We start from the raw sequence: 12,728 nt of genomic DNA, 5'->3' as shown, positions 1-12,728 counted from the left end.
TTATCCAATTGTATCCTTGCAACAACTCTGGGAGATAGTTGAGGCTGTGAGAGAGTGACTCAGCCAAAGCCATCAAGTGGGCTTCATAGCTGAGCAAGGATTCAAACACAGGTCTCCCATATACACACCCAGCACTCTAACCACTATACCACACTGCATCTCATGACGACTTGGGAAGGGGTTACTTTGACTGGCTCATCATGAACAGAGATGCTGGCAGTCCCCAAACTTCATAGTTTAAGAGAGAGAGGGAGAGAGAGATTTATCTTCTACTTGACAATTTAAAAAAAAGAAAAACAGAATTCAGATTATGATTATTATTATTTTACAGCAATGCATCATCATTTCTGCCACATTGCCCAGCAACCTTCTGCCATTTGGCAGTGTTCGAGAACAGTAATCAAAATGCCAGAGTGTCTCTCAATACCCTTCTTTTGTATATGTGTAATTCACATAACCTGTAGGAGTTGTGGCTGGCGACACAACTTTGCAACAAGCTGGTCATTGAAAACTCACCCGCCTTGACAAGAGAGTGCAGAAAACAGTAAATGGCACGAGGATTGTGAATTGTGCTGAACTGTGAATGTTCATGTGTCTTGGCAGAAGCAAGTCTTTTGTGACTTTGAAAGGCTGAACTTTGTGGGTCACAACCTTAGGAAAACAAGATGATTGTGTGAAAACAATGTGTGTGTGTGTGTGTGTGTGTATACGCGTCTGTGTGTGCGTACATGTTTAAAAATGATTAAATATTATTTTGAACATTTTTAGTCCATCCTTCCTCCAAGGAGATCAGGACTGCATACATAGTTCTCCATCATTTTATCCTCACAACAGTCCTGTGAGGTAGGTTGGGCTGTACGTGTGTAAGTTGCCCAAGGTCACTCCATGAACATCACAGAGACCTAGGATTTGAACCTGGGTCTCCTTGTTCCTAGTCTGACATTCTAATGTCTAGTGGAGACATCCCTCCAGTGGCTATTGCTGGTGTCTAGCTTATGTTTCTTTTTAGATTGTGAGCCCTTTGGGGATAGAGTACCATCTATTTATTATATATTTTTCTATGTAAACCACTTTGAGAACTTTGGCTGAAAAGTGGTATATAAATATTTGTTGTTGTTGTAGACCACCCTGGACTAATGAATAAGGCCGTATTTATCCTCAGACACTAAAACTGTTGTTGTTGTTGTTGTTGTTTTACATTTATATCCCACTCTTCCTCCAAGGAGCCCAGAGTGATGTACATGGTTATGTTTATCCTCACAACTGTGAGGTATATTAGGCTGAGAGATATGTGACTGGCCCAGAGTCACCCAGTGAGTTTCATGGCTGAATGGGGATTTGAACTCGGGTCTTCTCAGTCCTAGTCCAACACTCTAACCACTAAACCACACTGCTTTGCAAAATAAGAGTATTCCTGCAATATATCTAGAAGACTTGTATAGAAGTGAGCCTCAAACATGCGTTCACACAACTTAACACCCACCAAGGCAGATGGAGCCCACCAGTCATATGTAGTGGTCTGAAAGGTTGTTGTTCATGGGAAACTCTAGAACAAATAGTTTGGGGGAGCAAAGGGGTGATAAAGAACATTATTAGGGGAGTGAGGATTTTCCTATATATTAAATACTTACAGAAGTAAAGTAATAAATGTTATTTGTTCATTTACTTACAAAGGTAAACAAACAAGCAACGTTTATTACTTTACTTCTGTAAGTATTTAATATATAGGAAAATCCTCACTCCCCTAGTAATGACATTTTCATGCTTATTCAGAAAACGGGCCTCATTCCTTTTAGAAAATACAGCTGAAATCTGCAGGGGAGATGACCCCACACCCTCCCTCCACATATGGCCTCCCCAGCCCAGTTCTTGTCCAGAAAGGAAGTAAATAGGTTAGCCTGGCTCCTGGGAGGCTGAAGGAGTTTCCTACCTGCCTGGCTGCACTGGTTTCTGCTGCTTGTTCTAGAGGACTGAGTGGATGAGGCTTCTTAAAACAACTGAGGCCATTTAAAACAATTAATTCAAGCTATAAGACCATGATATACTATGACGGTATGTATCGTCTGACACTTTGGTGTAAAGCTTCAGTCTGGTGGATGGGGAAGTCAAAGGGGATCAGAAGATATTTGGGGTAAAGCATCTGCTTCCCCTTCCTACCCCCTAGAGTCATCCCTGTTCTTGTCCCATTCTTGTAGTCAAAGACAGGCTGCACAAAGAGAGTTTTGCTAAACTGAAGGGCAACATATAGATATTTTGAACAGAGAGTGATATGACCCAGCCTTTAAGTACAGTAACTGTTCTCAGAAGGGGCACTAATTTTCCTAGGGGCGGCCCTTTCATAAGGCGAAGAACGGTGGTCGTCTCAGGCAGCAGATTGTTGGGATGGCAGCAGGGCAAGACGCTGTTGCCTTCGGAGCAACTTTGCACAACCGAACTGACCGTTGCAAACTTTGCAAGAATGGTGGAGAGAAGAGAAAAGGCAAAGGCAAACCACTTCTTGCAAAGCTGGCAGGGAGCACAAGGGGAGGTTGCTGGCAACCTTCCCTTCTCTTCCCCCACCCCATCCACTTTCAGAGCTTGCAAGGGTTAGTTCTGAAAAGAGGCAGGCCTCCATCAGAGTGTGGGCCAAGACAGCATTTGGTGCCTCACCTCAGCCCACCACAGTATCTTGGGCCATGAGAACATAAGAACAGCCCTGCTGGATCAGGCCCAAAGTCTATCTAGTCCAACATCCTGTTTCACACAGTGGCCCACCAGATGCTGCTGGAAGCCTACAGGCAGGAGTTGAGGGCATGCCCTCTCTCCTGATTTTGGTATTTAGAGGCCTCTTGCCCCTGCAACTGGTATTTAGAGGCATCTTGCTCCTGAGGCTGGAGGTGGCCTATAGCCATCAGACTAATAGCCATTGATAGACCTGTCCTCCATGAATTTGTCCAAGCCGCTTTTAAAGTCATCTAAGCTAATGGCCATCTCCACATCCCATGGCAGAGAATTCCATAGATTCAATATGTGCTGTGTGAAATATTACTTCCTTTTGTTGGTGCTAAATTTCCTGGCCATCAGATTCATGGGAAGATGCCCAGGTAACATGCATCTAAGCCATACAGGGCTTTAAAGGCGATAAGAACATAAGAACAGTCCTGCTGGATCAGGTGAGGCCTTAGGCCTATCAAGCCCAGCACCCTGTTTCGCACAGTGGTCCAACAGATGCCTTCAAGAAGCCCATAGGCAAGAGGTGAGGGGATGCCCTCTCTCCTGCTGTTACTCCCCTGCAACTGGGATGTAGAGGCATCTTGTCTCTAAGGCTTGAGTGTAGCACATTAGGAATTGGTCCTGGGACAAAAAGTGAAGATGGCCCCCTGTCCCGCCTCTTCAGAGAAGCATGAGGGGAAGAGCAAAGAGCAAAGTGTCACCCAGCTGGTGGCCCTTCTCTCTTAGGGGCCCAGGGCACCATTCGACTGTAGCTACAGTCTTGCCTTGTTTTGCTCTTGTATTCTCCCCCTCCCCAAACCCCCAGGTTCCAGCCTAGAGCATTTGGGCCTGTGCACTGGGGCCATCACAGATTCAATATTTGTTTTATATCTTTTCCCCAAAAAACCCAGGATGCTTCCAAAGAAAAAGCAGTAGGAAAGACCAAGTCTTAGGATGCTGGGAAATGTGTACACACTTCTTGATTGATGTACACGCTTCTTTATTGATGCAGGGGGAGAGCAACTGGCCCTATCCATCCCCAGCACAGCATCCCTCCAGTGACTGTTGCTGGTGTCTATCTTATGTTTCTTTTTAGATTGTGAGCCCTTTGGAGCCATTTTATTTATTTATTATTTCTCTGTGTAAAACATTTTGGACACTTTTATTGAAAAGTGATATATAAGTTGTTGTTGTTGTTATTGTTGATGTTGTTGTTGTAATAATGTGCCCAATGCATGTTGGCTCTATGTCTTCTTCAGGGGCATTTCTAAAATGTACAAATATAAATGTAAATCTATTTGAGATTTCACTAAGTGGATTTCTGTTTGTACATTTTAGAAGTGCTACATCCGTATGGAAGCCTGTACACAATTCCCTACATTCTAGGACTTGGCCCTTCCTCTCGCTCTTTAAATCTATTTGGCCTAGGCTTCTTAGTGTTGCAGAGGGAGATGGTGAGGTCAGGGTGAAGTCTTCAGGCTTGGCCTGTTGCGTCTCCCCTTGAAGCTGCTGCCACTTCTGAATGGCAAAGGCTGCCATAGAAGACTCTCTGTTACCACCCTGCTGGTTCTGCTGGCATTTCTCATGGAGAAATAGCAAGAGCATGAGCAAAAACTCACCCACTTGCAACACAAATAAAGCCAGCGACTTTCTGAAATGTCAGGCACCCGCCAAAAATGTTCTGAATTCATGGCATATGAGGCCTGCTCTTGTGGGGTCTAAGAATTACAACAACAAAATACTGTACATGCTTTGAGAAATCTAGTCAACAAGTACAGTTGGCAGGCTCTTAAGGAAATCTACCTTCTTTATGCTAACTGGTTGAAGGACAGGAAACAGAGGGTAGGGATAAATGGAGAGTTTTCACAATGGAGGGAAGTAAGATGTGGGGTCCCCCAGGCATCTGTACTGGGACCGGCGCCTTTTAATTTATTCATAAATGATCTAGAAGCAGGGTAAGCAGCGAGATGGACAAATTTGCGGATGATACCAATTTCTTTCGGGTAGTGAAATCCAAAACAGGTTGTGAGGAGCTCCAAAAGGATCTCTCCAAACTGGGTGAGTGGGTGACAAAGTGGCAAATGCGGTTCAGTGTTGGCAAGTGTAAGGTGATGCACACTGGGATGAAAAACTCCAACTTCAAGTATACGCTGATGGGATGTGAGCTGTTGGTGACTGACAAGGAGAAGGATCTTGGGGTCATGGTGGACAGCTCGTTGAAAGTGTCGACTCAATGTGCAGCAGCTGTGAAAAAGGTCAATTCTATGCTAGGGATCATTAGGAAGGAGACTGAAAATAAAACAGCTAATATTATAATGCCCTTATACAAAACTATGGTGCGACCACACTTGGAGTACTGCATACAATTCTGGTCATCACATCTAAAAAAGGACATTGTAGAACTGGAAGGTGCAGAAAAGGGCAACCAAGATGATCAGGGGCCTGGAGCAACTTTCTTATGAGGCAAGGCTACAACACCTGGAGCTATTTAGTTTAGAAAAAAGACGACTGCGGGGAGAAATGATAGAGGTCTATAAAATCATGCATGGTGTGGAAAATGTGGATAGAGAGAAATTATTCTCCCTCTCACATAACACTAGAACCAGGGGTCATCCCATGAAATTGATTGCCGGGAAATCTAGGACCAACAAACGGAAGTACTTTTTCACACAAAGCATAATCAACTTGTGGGATTCTCTGCCACAAGATGTAGTGACAGCCAACAACCTGGATGGTTTTAAGAAGGGTTTGGATACCTTCATGGAGGAGAGGTCTATCAACGGCTACTAGTCGGAGGACTGTGGGCCACCTCCAGCCTCAAAGGCAGTACCATTTGCAGGGGAGTAACAGCAGGAGAGAGGGCATGCCCTCAACTCCTGCCTGTGGCTTCCAGCAGCATCTGGTGGGCCACTGTGTGAAACAGGATGCTGGACTAGATGGGTCTTGGGCCTGATCCAGCAGGGCTATTCTTATGTTCTTAAGCCTGATCTTCGAGGAGAGCTGGTCTTGTGGCAGCCAGCATGAATTGTCCCTGTTGCTAAGCAGGGTCTGCCCTGGTTTGCATTTGAATGGGAGACTACATGTGTGAGCTCTGTAAGATATTCCCCTTAGGAGGGGATGGAATGCTTGCATGCATAAGGTTCCAAGTTCCCTCCCTAGTGTCTCCAAGATAGGGCTGAGGTTCTCTGCTCAATCCCTGGCATCTCCAGGTAGGGCTGGGAGAGACCCCTGTCTGCAACTTTGGAAAAGCTGCTGCCAGTCTGTGTAGGCAATACTGAGCTAGATGGATCAATGGTCTGACTCCATAAAAGGCAGCTTCCTATGTTCTATGGCATGGATGGCCAACCTGAAGACTCTGCAGCTGCTTTTCGATTACAACTCCCATCATCCCCCGCCATAATAAATTGCAGCTGGAGATTATGGCAGTTTTAGTCCAACAATAGATGCTTTTGCACAATTCTCATTTATGTCAATGGCTTAATAAACAAAGGCCTGATCCTGCTTCCAATGAAAAACCAATGGGACATCCTGCCTTATTTGTATGAGTGGGAGTAGTGGCCAAAAGAAATGAACACATTAAGCCATCCATTGAATTAGACTGTTGACTGTTGTTGAGTTAGACAGTTGGCCCCAGCAGGCTCTATAGCCGATGGAGAGCTCCAATTATGTGGGATTCATGAGGACCGAGTTGTGCAAACAGCTGTTGCAAAATCCATAGAAGACTGAGCCCAGCTGAGTAACTTACAATATAACTGCTAAACATAGAGTGGACTTGTCTTGACTTACAGTATTATCATTTTGTATTCAAAAATAAAAGGAAAGCTTCCTTTAGATCAGGGATTCTCTATCCGAGAGTTGTTTTTGGATCGACGAGGTTGGAAACAGGCAGTCTCGCTTTTATGGAATTTTCTCAAGTCGTCGCGTTTATCTGAACGTTTATAATTCTTTATTGATTCAACCACTAGAGCTCTTTTATCGGTCTTCCAGTAGGTGGCGTTAGTGGGATCATACGGTCCTGGTACGCCATTACCATCCACAGGAAGAAGAAGAAGAAGAAGAAGATCAGGGATTCTCAACGTGTGGGTCCCCAGATGTAATTGGACTTCAGCTCCCATAATTCCCAACCAAAGGCCACTGGGGCCTGGGATTATGGGAGTTGAAGTCCAATAACATCTGGGGACCCACACGTTGAGAAACCCTGCTTTAGATGGAGTCCTTCTCATCAAGGTCCTGGGTATACTGACAGTATACCCAGGGGTGGGTGATCAGCTGCATCATTGTTATGTACTTGACAAAGATGTTATCATGCTCTTTATAAACATTTTTTATCACACCTTTACCTCACAAAAAGTTGGGAATGGTAGCGCTAGCAGGATCTTCTCTTATGCTTTGATGAATCCTGCATCATTCTAATCTGCAGCTTAAATTAGTTATGCTTTGATGAACCCTGTTTTAATAAATTTATTTATTTAGCACATTTTTACAAATCTCTGGGCCACATACAAACAACAGTTAAAACGGCAAATCAATTCAAACAGTTTTAAATAAAACCAAAAACAACGTTAAAACTTTAAAACGGATGGACTACAAACCTGATTAAACAGGTATGATTTCAGGTTTTTCCTAAAAATATCCAGAGATGGGGAGGCTCTAATTTTGCTTGGGAGCACTTTCCAAAGGCCTGGAGCAACCAGACAAAAGGCCTGGTGTTGGGTCGCCACTCACCACCCCAACTGGATCTCCCCTGATGATCTTAATAGGCGGTGGGGTTATATGAACTTCCTTGTCTCTGCTGAACGCTCACTGAAAGCAGAACCGATTGGGACATGGCAACTTGAGTGAGCATTTCTTCTCTGGGAGAATACTGTAGCAGCAGCTGCCATCTCCTGTTCTTCCTCCCTCACCTCCTTAGATCTCCTAGCCCACACAGAGTTCCAAACTCTGGGTCCCCTTCAGCTATTGTGGCTGGAGATCTAGGACCCAAGATTAGGAACCCTGTCCTAGAATGTTGATACTCATCCACCCTTCCTCATAACTAGCTTTTCACCCATCCTTTCCTTCATGGAATCTCCTTATGAACAAGGACCATTTCCCCATTTCCCTCATAATGAGGGAAATGGGTTATTATGGGAAGGGAAAGCGGTAGGTGTGTAATGAAGTGAGGAAGGGCCAGGCCATGGTTGTATGGCCCGTCTTCACTTCAACACCCACCCACCCTTCTCCCTTTCTGTAGCTCCCAACTACATCTGGGCAGAAAGCTCAGAAATAAAAGTTCCTTTCCTCTGTTCCCTCCTGCTTCTGCCTCAGGGCAACTACTTCAGGTCTCTGTGTGGTAAGGCTGCGTCTTCCACCAAGCTCGGATCAATCTCCTTTCGTGTTCAAATATGTCAGCCTGCATATTCAGGTCACACCCAGAGTCTGGTCGTCTGACTTGAACCGGTCTATATAAAAGAGAGCTGTATCAGTTTTAGAGAATGTTTATGGGGAACCAGTTATGTTAGTAATTTCTTTGGGGAGAAAAAAAAAATCTGTTCCAGCTGCTTTGCTATGTTTGTAGGCTCTGTCCTCATTAGGCAATATTAGATACATTTCATGATTAAGAAACAGATGCTGTAAGATGCGAGTGAGATTCAGCATAATAAAAGTCCCGGCGGCTTAGGAAATTCAGAAAGGCTGAACAAAATGTTTCCCTTATTTGCTGAGCATGAATTCTGGAATGGTCTCAGTGCGACAGGCCAGATGCTGAGTTTCAGAATGACATCAGCCAAACTAGAGCTGAATTTCCTGCATTCATGATATTACAGTTATCGTAACTGTTGAATGCAACTCCATAAATTGAAGCTAAGAACTAACACCTCCATTTTAGGTGCTGGTCACAAGACCATTACAGAAAACCATGTCGTTGCCAAACTGGATTGCCATTGGATATAGCATATTTCCTAATGCTATCAAGAGTCAATGAGGTCATTCTCATGACCGGGTAGGTGGGGTAGAAGGCTGGTTCAACTCACCTTCTCCCCAGATGACTGCTGCCATGTTGCTGGGAGCGTAGACCATGCTCCCAGATGATCCACGCTGCATGCCTGCAGCACGGAGCCATGGAAGCAGGGATGATGTGTCCCAGGTTCCAGAGATCCCACAATACACTGCACAACACGCATGATGGATTGGGGGAATTCCCCCAGGAGATGCATGCTCTAGGTGCCCATCTCTGTGTCATCATGAGCTGCAAGCAGATCGCGTGAATGGATGATCCTGGGTTAAGGGTGCATTTGCCAATCGGCACAGGGTTTGGTGTCACAGCACTGCTGGGATCTGCACAGATCCTGGCAGTTCTCACAGGCAACCAAGCCCAGCCTGGGCTCGGCTGTTTAAGAGAACAGCCTCATTGCATTTCCTTGTCAGTTCATGCCTCTGAAATTCTATTCAACAGTGCTAGGATCAAAAACAAGCATTAAGACCATTGGAAGCACCTACTATTGCAGCAGAGAGCAGACTTAAGGCATCTGGGAGCCTTTTGGGGGGGAGGGGCAAAGCCCTGGGAGCTACTTCCACCATGGAAGGGCAGCTGGGGGAGGCAGAGGCAGAGGCAAAAGGGTGGACTTGTGGGGGACAGAGCCAGTTGCCAAATGGCAGCCTGTACAAAAATGTGTGTTTGCAGAATAAGAGATCTTAACATCAAGCCCCTGAATTCCAGGAGAACTTTGCTGCAAGACAGGAGGGGAGTCAGAGATGCGGATTTGTAGGGGAGGAAACTGGAGAGACTGGATGGGAGCTGTGTTCCCTCTGGTTCTATGAAAAAAAGTCCATGGGGGAAAGCCCACAAGAAAACTGCGCACAGAAAAAAACACCCCACTGTCATAAAAGCACACAAGAAAAATGCACACACAGAGCATTGCTCACAGGGGAAAATGTCCACATGGAAAAATGCCCACACAGAAAAATTCTTGCATTGGAGTGTAGTATATATGTGGGCATTTTTCCATGTGGGCATTTCCCCCTGTGAGCAATGCTCTGTGTGTGCATTTTTCTTGTGTGCTTTTACGACAGTGGGGTTTTTCCTGTGCACAATTTTCTTGTGGGCTTTTTTCATGTGTGTGTTTTTCTGGTTACCATTCTCTCTAACAAGGATTCCCAGAAGTTGTGGACTACAACTTCCATAATCCCCAAAGGCCATGCTGGGAGTTGTAGTCCACAACACCTGGGAATCCCTGTTCCTGGATTGAAGGGAAAGCACAAGCAGCCCATATCTCCAGTCCCCAAAACACATTTTCTCCCAAAGAGCTTTTTTTCTCCCCCCACCCCCCCAAAAATATTTCATTGAGGAATTGCTCCCCAAGCAGAGCACTCTGGAAGAGTGAGCATTTTAAAATAGCATAGTCATGTCCCCAACGCAGTCAACCAATTAGATTTGCAGCTCTCTGGACCAAATACCCAGAGAGCTATTTCAGTTAAATCTGGGAGCTACCTGTAGTTTCCGAGAGACTTAATGCCTACCTGTGTTCTACTGAGTCAGACCACTGCTCCATCTAGCCTTATCTAGAGATTGAACTTGGGACCATCTGCATGCAAAGCATATGCTCTGCTCAGAGGTGCACCTAGGCAATTTTGGACCCTGGACCTAAAGGCCTCCAACCCTCCCCCGCTGCCAGATAAGCTGCAGTGCACTATTCTTTGCACCAGAACATGCTCAGGGAAAGTGGGAAACTCTTTTTATTTCTATTTTAAGAAGAGATTCTGAATAAGATACAGTACTTCCCACTGACTTGCAGAGAGATACCACATTTTGGACACTCAGCATTTGGAGCCCCCACCATCCCCGATCAGCATTTGGAGCACACACACACACCCGGCCTGCGTAGGACTGGACCTCCGCCCAGAAGTCCGGTTCAAAGAGCACCACTGGTTCTCCTACTTGGCTGCAGCCCTTTCCCCCAAGGTGGAGAGCTGGTCTTGTGGTAGCAAACATGAATTGTCACCTCTGCTAAGCAGAGTCTGCCTTGATTTACATTTGGATGGGCAACTACACATGAGCACTGTAAGATATTCCCTTTAGGAGATGGGGCCATAGCTCAATGGAAGAGCATTTGCATGCTTGCCTGCAGAAGGTTCCAGGTTCATTCCCTGGCATCTCCAGGTAGGGCTGGGGAACACTTGTCCGGGTGAGCCACTGGCAGCCAGTGTAGAGAACACTGCGCTAGATGGATCAATGGTCTGACTCAGTATAAGGCAGCTTCTTATGTTCCTATTCTAATTAATTAATTAATTAACTGACTGATCAAGATTAATTTGTACAGTGCAACTGGCCGTTAATGAAAGGGACCAAGGCTATCTTTGGGCTTGTGGGGAGGCAAGAACTTTACACCCATCCCCGTGATGTGGACATCATCTCACAGCCACGCATGTTATGCCATCCAAAAACGTCTGAGTAGTGAAGTTTAGCTGAGTAGTGAAGGTGTAAATATAACCTGAGTTGTTGGCTAAAAGCAACCACACACAACCACCCACCTCATCAGAGGTCAGTGGTGGCTTGGATCCACCCACCCCACATCATGGCCACAGATCGCCTTCTATGTGATAATCCATTCTGTGTTGTTCTCAAATTACCTTGGATTAATCATTACTACTATTATTATTGCTGAGTGAGGGAGTGGGAGAGACAAGACTAGGGTGGGGAAATGTGGGGAAATAAAGTGACATGTGCTTAAAACACAGTGCTTCTGCTAAGGTGTAGCGTGTTGCACACTGTTTGATGTTTTTATGAGTGTTCTCAGTGATTTTATTAAATGATGTTATTATCCTAGCGTTAATGTATTATGCATGTATCAATACTCACAGGTGCCCTTGAAGATACATTGTCAAAACACGTCCAGTAATTGTAATTTTTATAAATAAATACTCCATCTGGCAACAGCTGGAGGTTTGCCTCTCTTTTCATCTTCTTGGCTGTTTCTCTGCCTCTACAGGTCATGTGCCCAAGCGGAGGAAGGTATTGGCAAATACCAGTTCCCAGTCCACTACTATTCACATCATGTGACCAGGAGAGTGGCAAATACACATCTCCAATTTGCATTATTTATACTTCTTTTGAACCACACAAAGTTGACAATCTGGGCAGAGTAATTGGAATAATATAACAGTCTTTGCATAGATGCAAGCAGTTCCTGTCAAGGCTGCACAACTCAAATGCCCTGGTGGGCTGGAACCACCCACAACTTGGCATGCAGGGGCCAAGGTCAAATTCTTAGCACACTATTACATTAAAATTAAAAAATATATTATTAGTTACTTGTGGATCTATCCCCCCTGTCAATGGACCACTGTTCCCTCTAACAGGGATTCCCAGATGTTGTTGACTACAACCCCCAGCATCCCCAGCTACAGTGGCCTTTGGGGATTATGGGAGTCAACAACATAGATGTTGTAGTCAACAACATCTGGGAAATCCCTGTTAGAGGGAACACTGCAATGGACCCATAGTTTTAACCAAGGATAGTGGCCAGAGAATTAGGTCCTATCCCTACTCAATCGGTGGGGCCTCTAGAGTGCATGCCAGCCCCAAACAATTGCCAGGTTCTCTCCTCTCCCTAAATCGTTGTTACTTTCAAGCAGCAATGCTAGGCATGCTTCCATGGGAGTAAGCCTCACGGGGCACACCATGGAGCATATTTCTGAGAAAGCATACACAGGAAGGTGCTATAAGGCAGTTTCCAGCGTCTGTGGTGCTTCAGGATACCTGGGGCCCGGTAAAATAGTCCCTGCAGGCACAGACCAGGGATGAGTGGAGAGAAAGAGAGATAAAGTCCTCATGCAACCTGTTCCCCTATTCCATCTGGGGTCAGGCTTCTTTTCTCCCACCCCCACCCCCCTGCAACTTCTATTTAAATTCAAATGAGCCTAGAAAAGATATAAAACCCAGATATTCCAGCAACAGAAACAGCCTCGGGTCTGACTTTGAACAATTTATCACAGGGACTAGCGCTGTCAGGGGATAAGTCATAGCCTGTAGCCGAGAAGTCAGGAGCTTGTAAGAAGAA

This window comes from Hemicordylus capensis, chromosome 6, assembly GCF_027244095.1.
Source record: "Hemicordylus capensis ecotype Gifberg chromosome 6, rHemCap1.1.pri, whole genome shotgun sequence".
NCBI classification, from domain to species: domain Eukaryota; kingdom Metazoa; phylum Chordata; class Lepidosauria; order Squamata; family Cordylidae; genus Hemicordylus; species Hemicordylus capensis.
Note: the sequence above shows the minus strand (reverse complement) of the source record.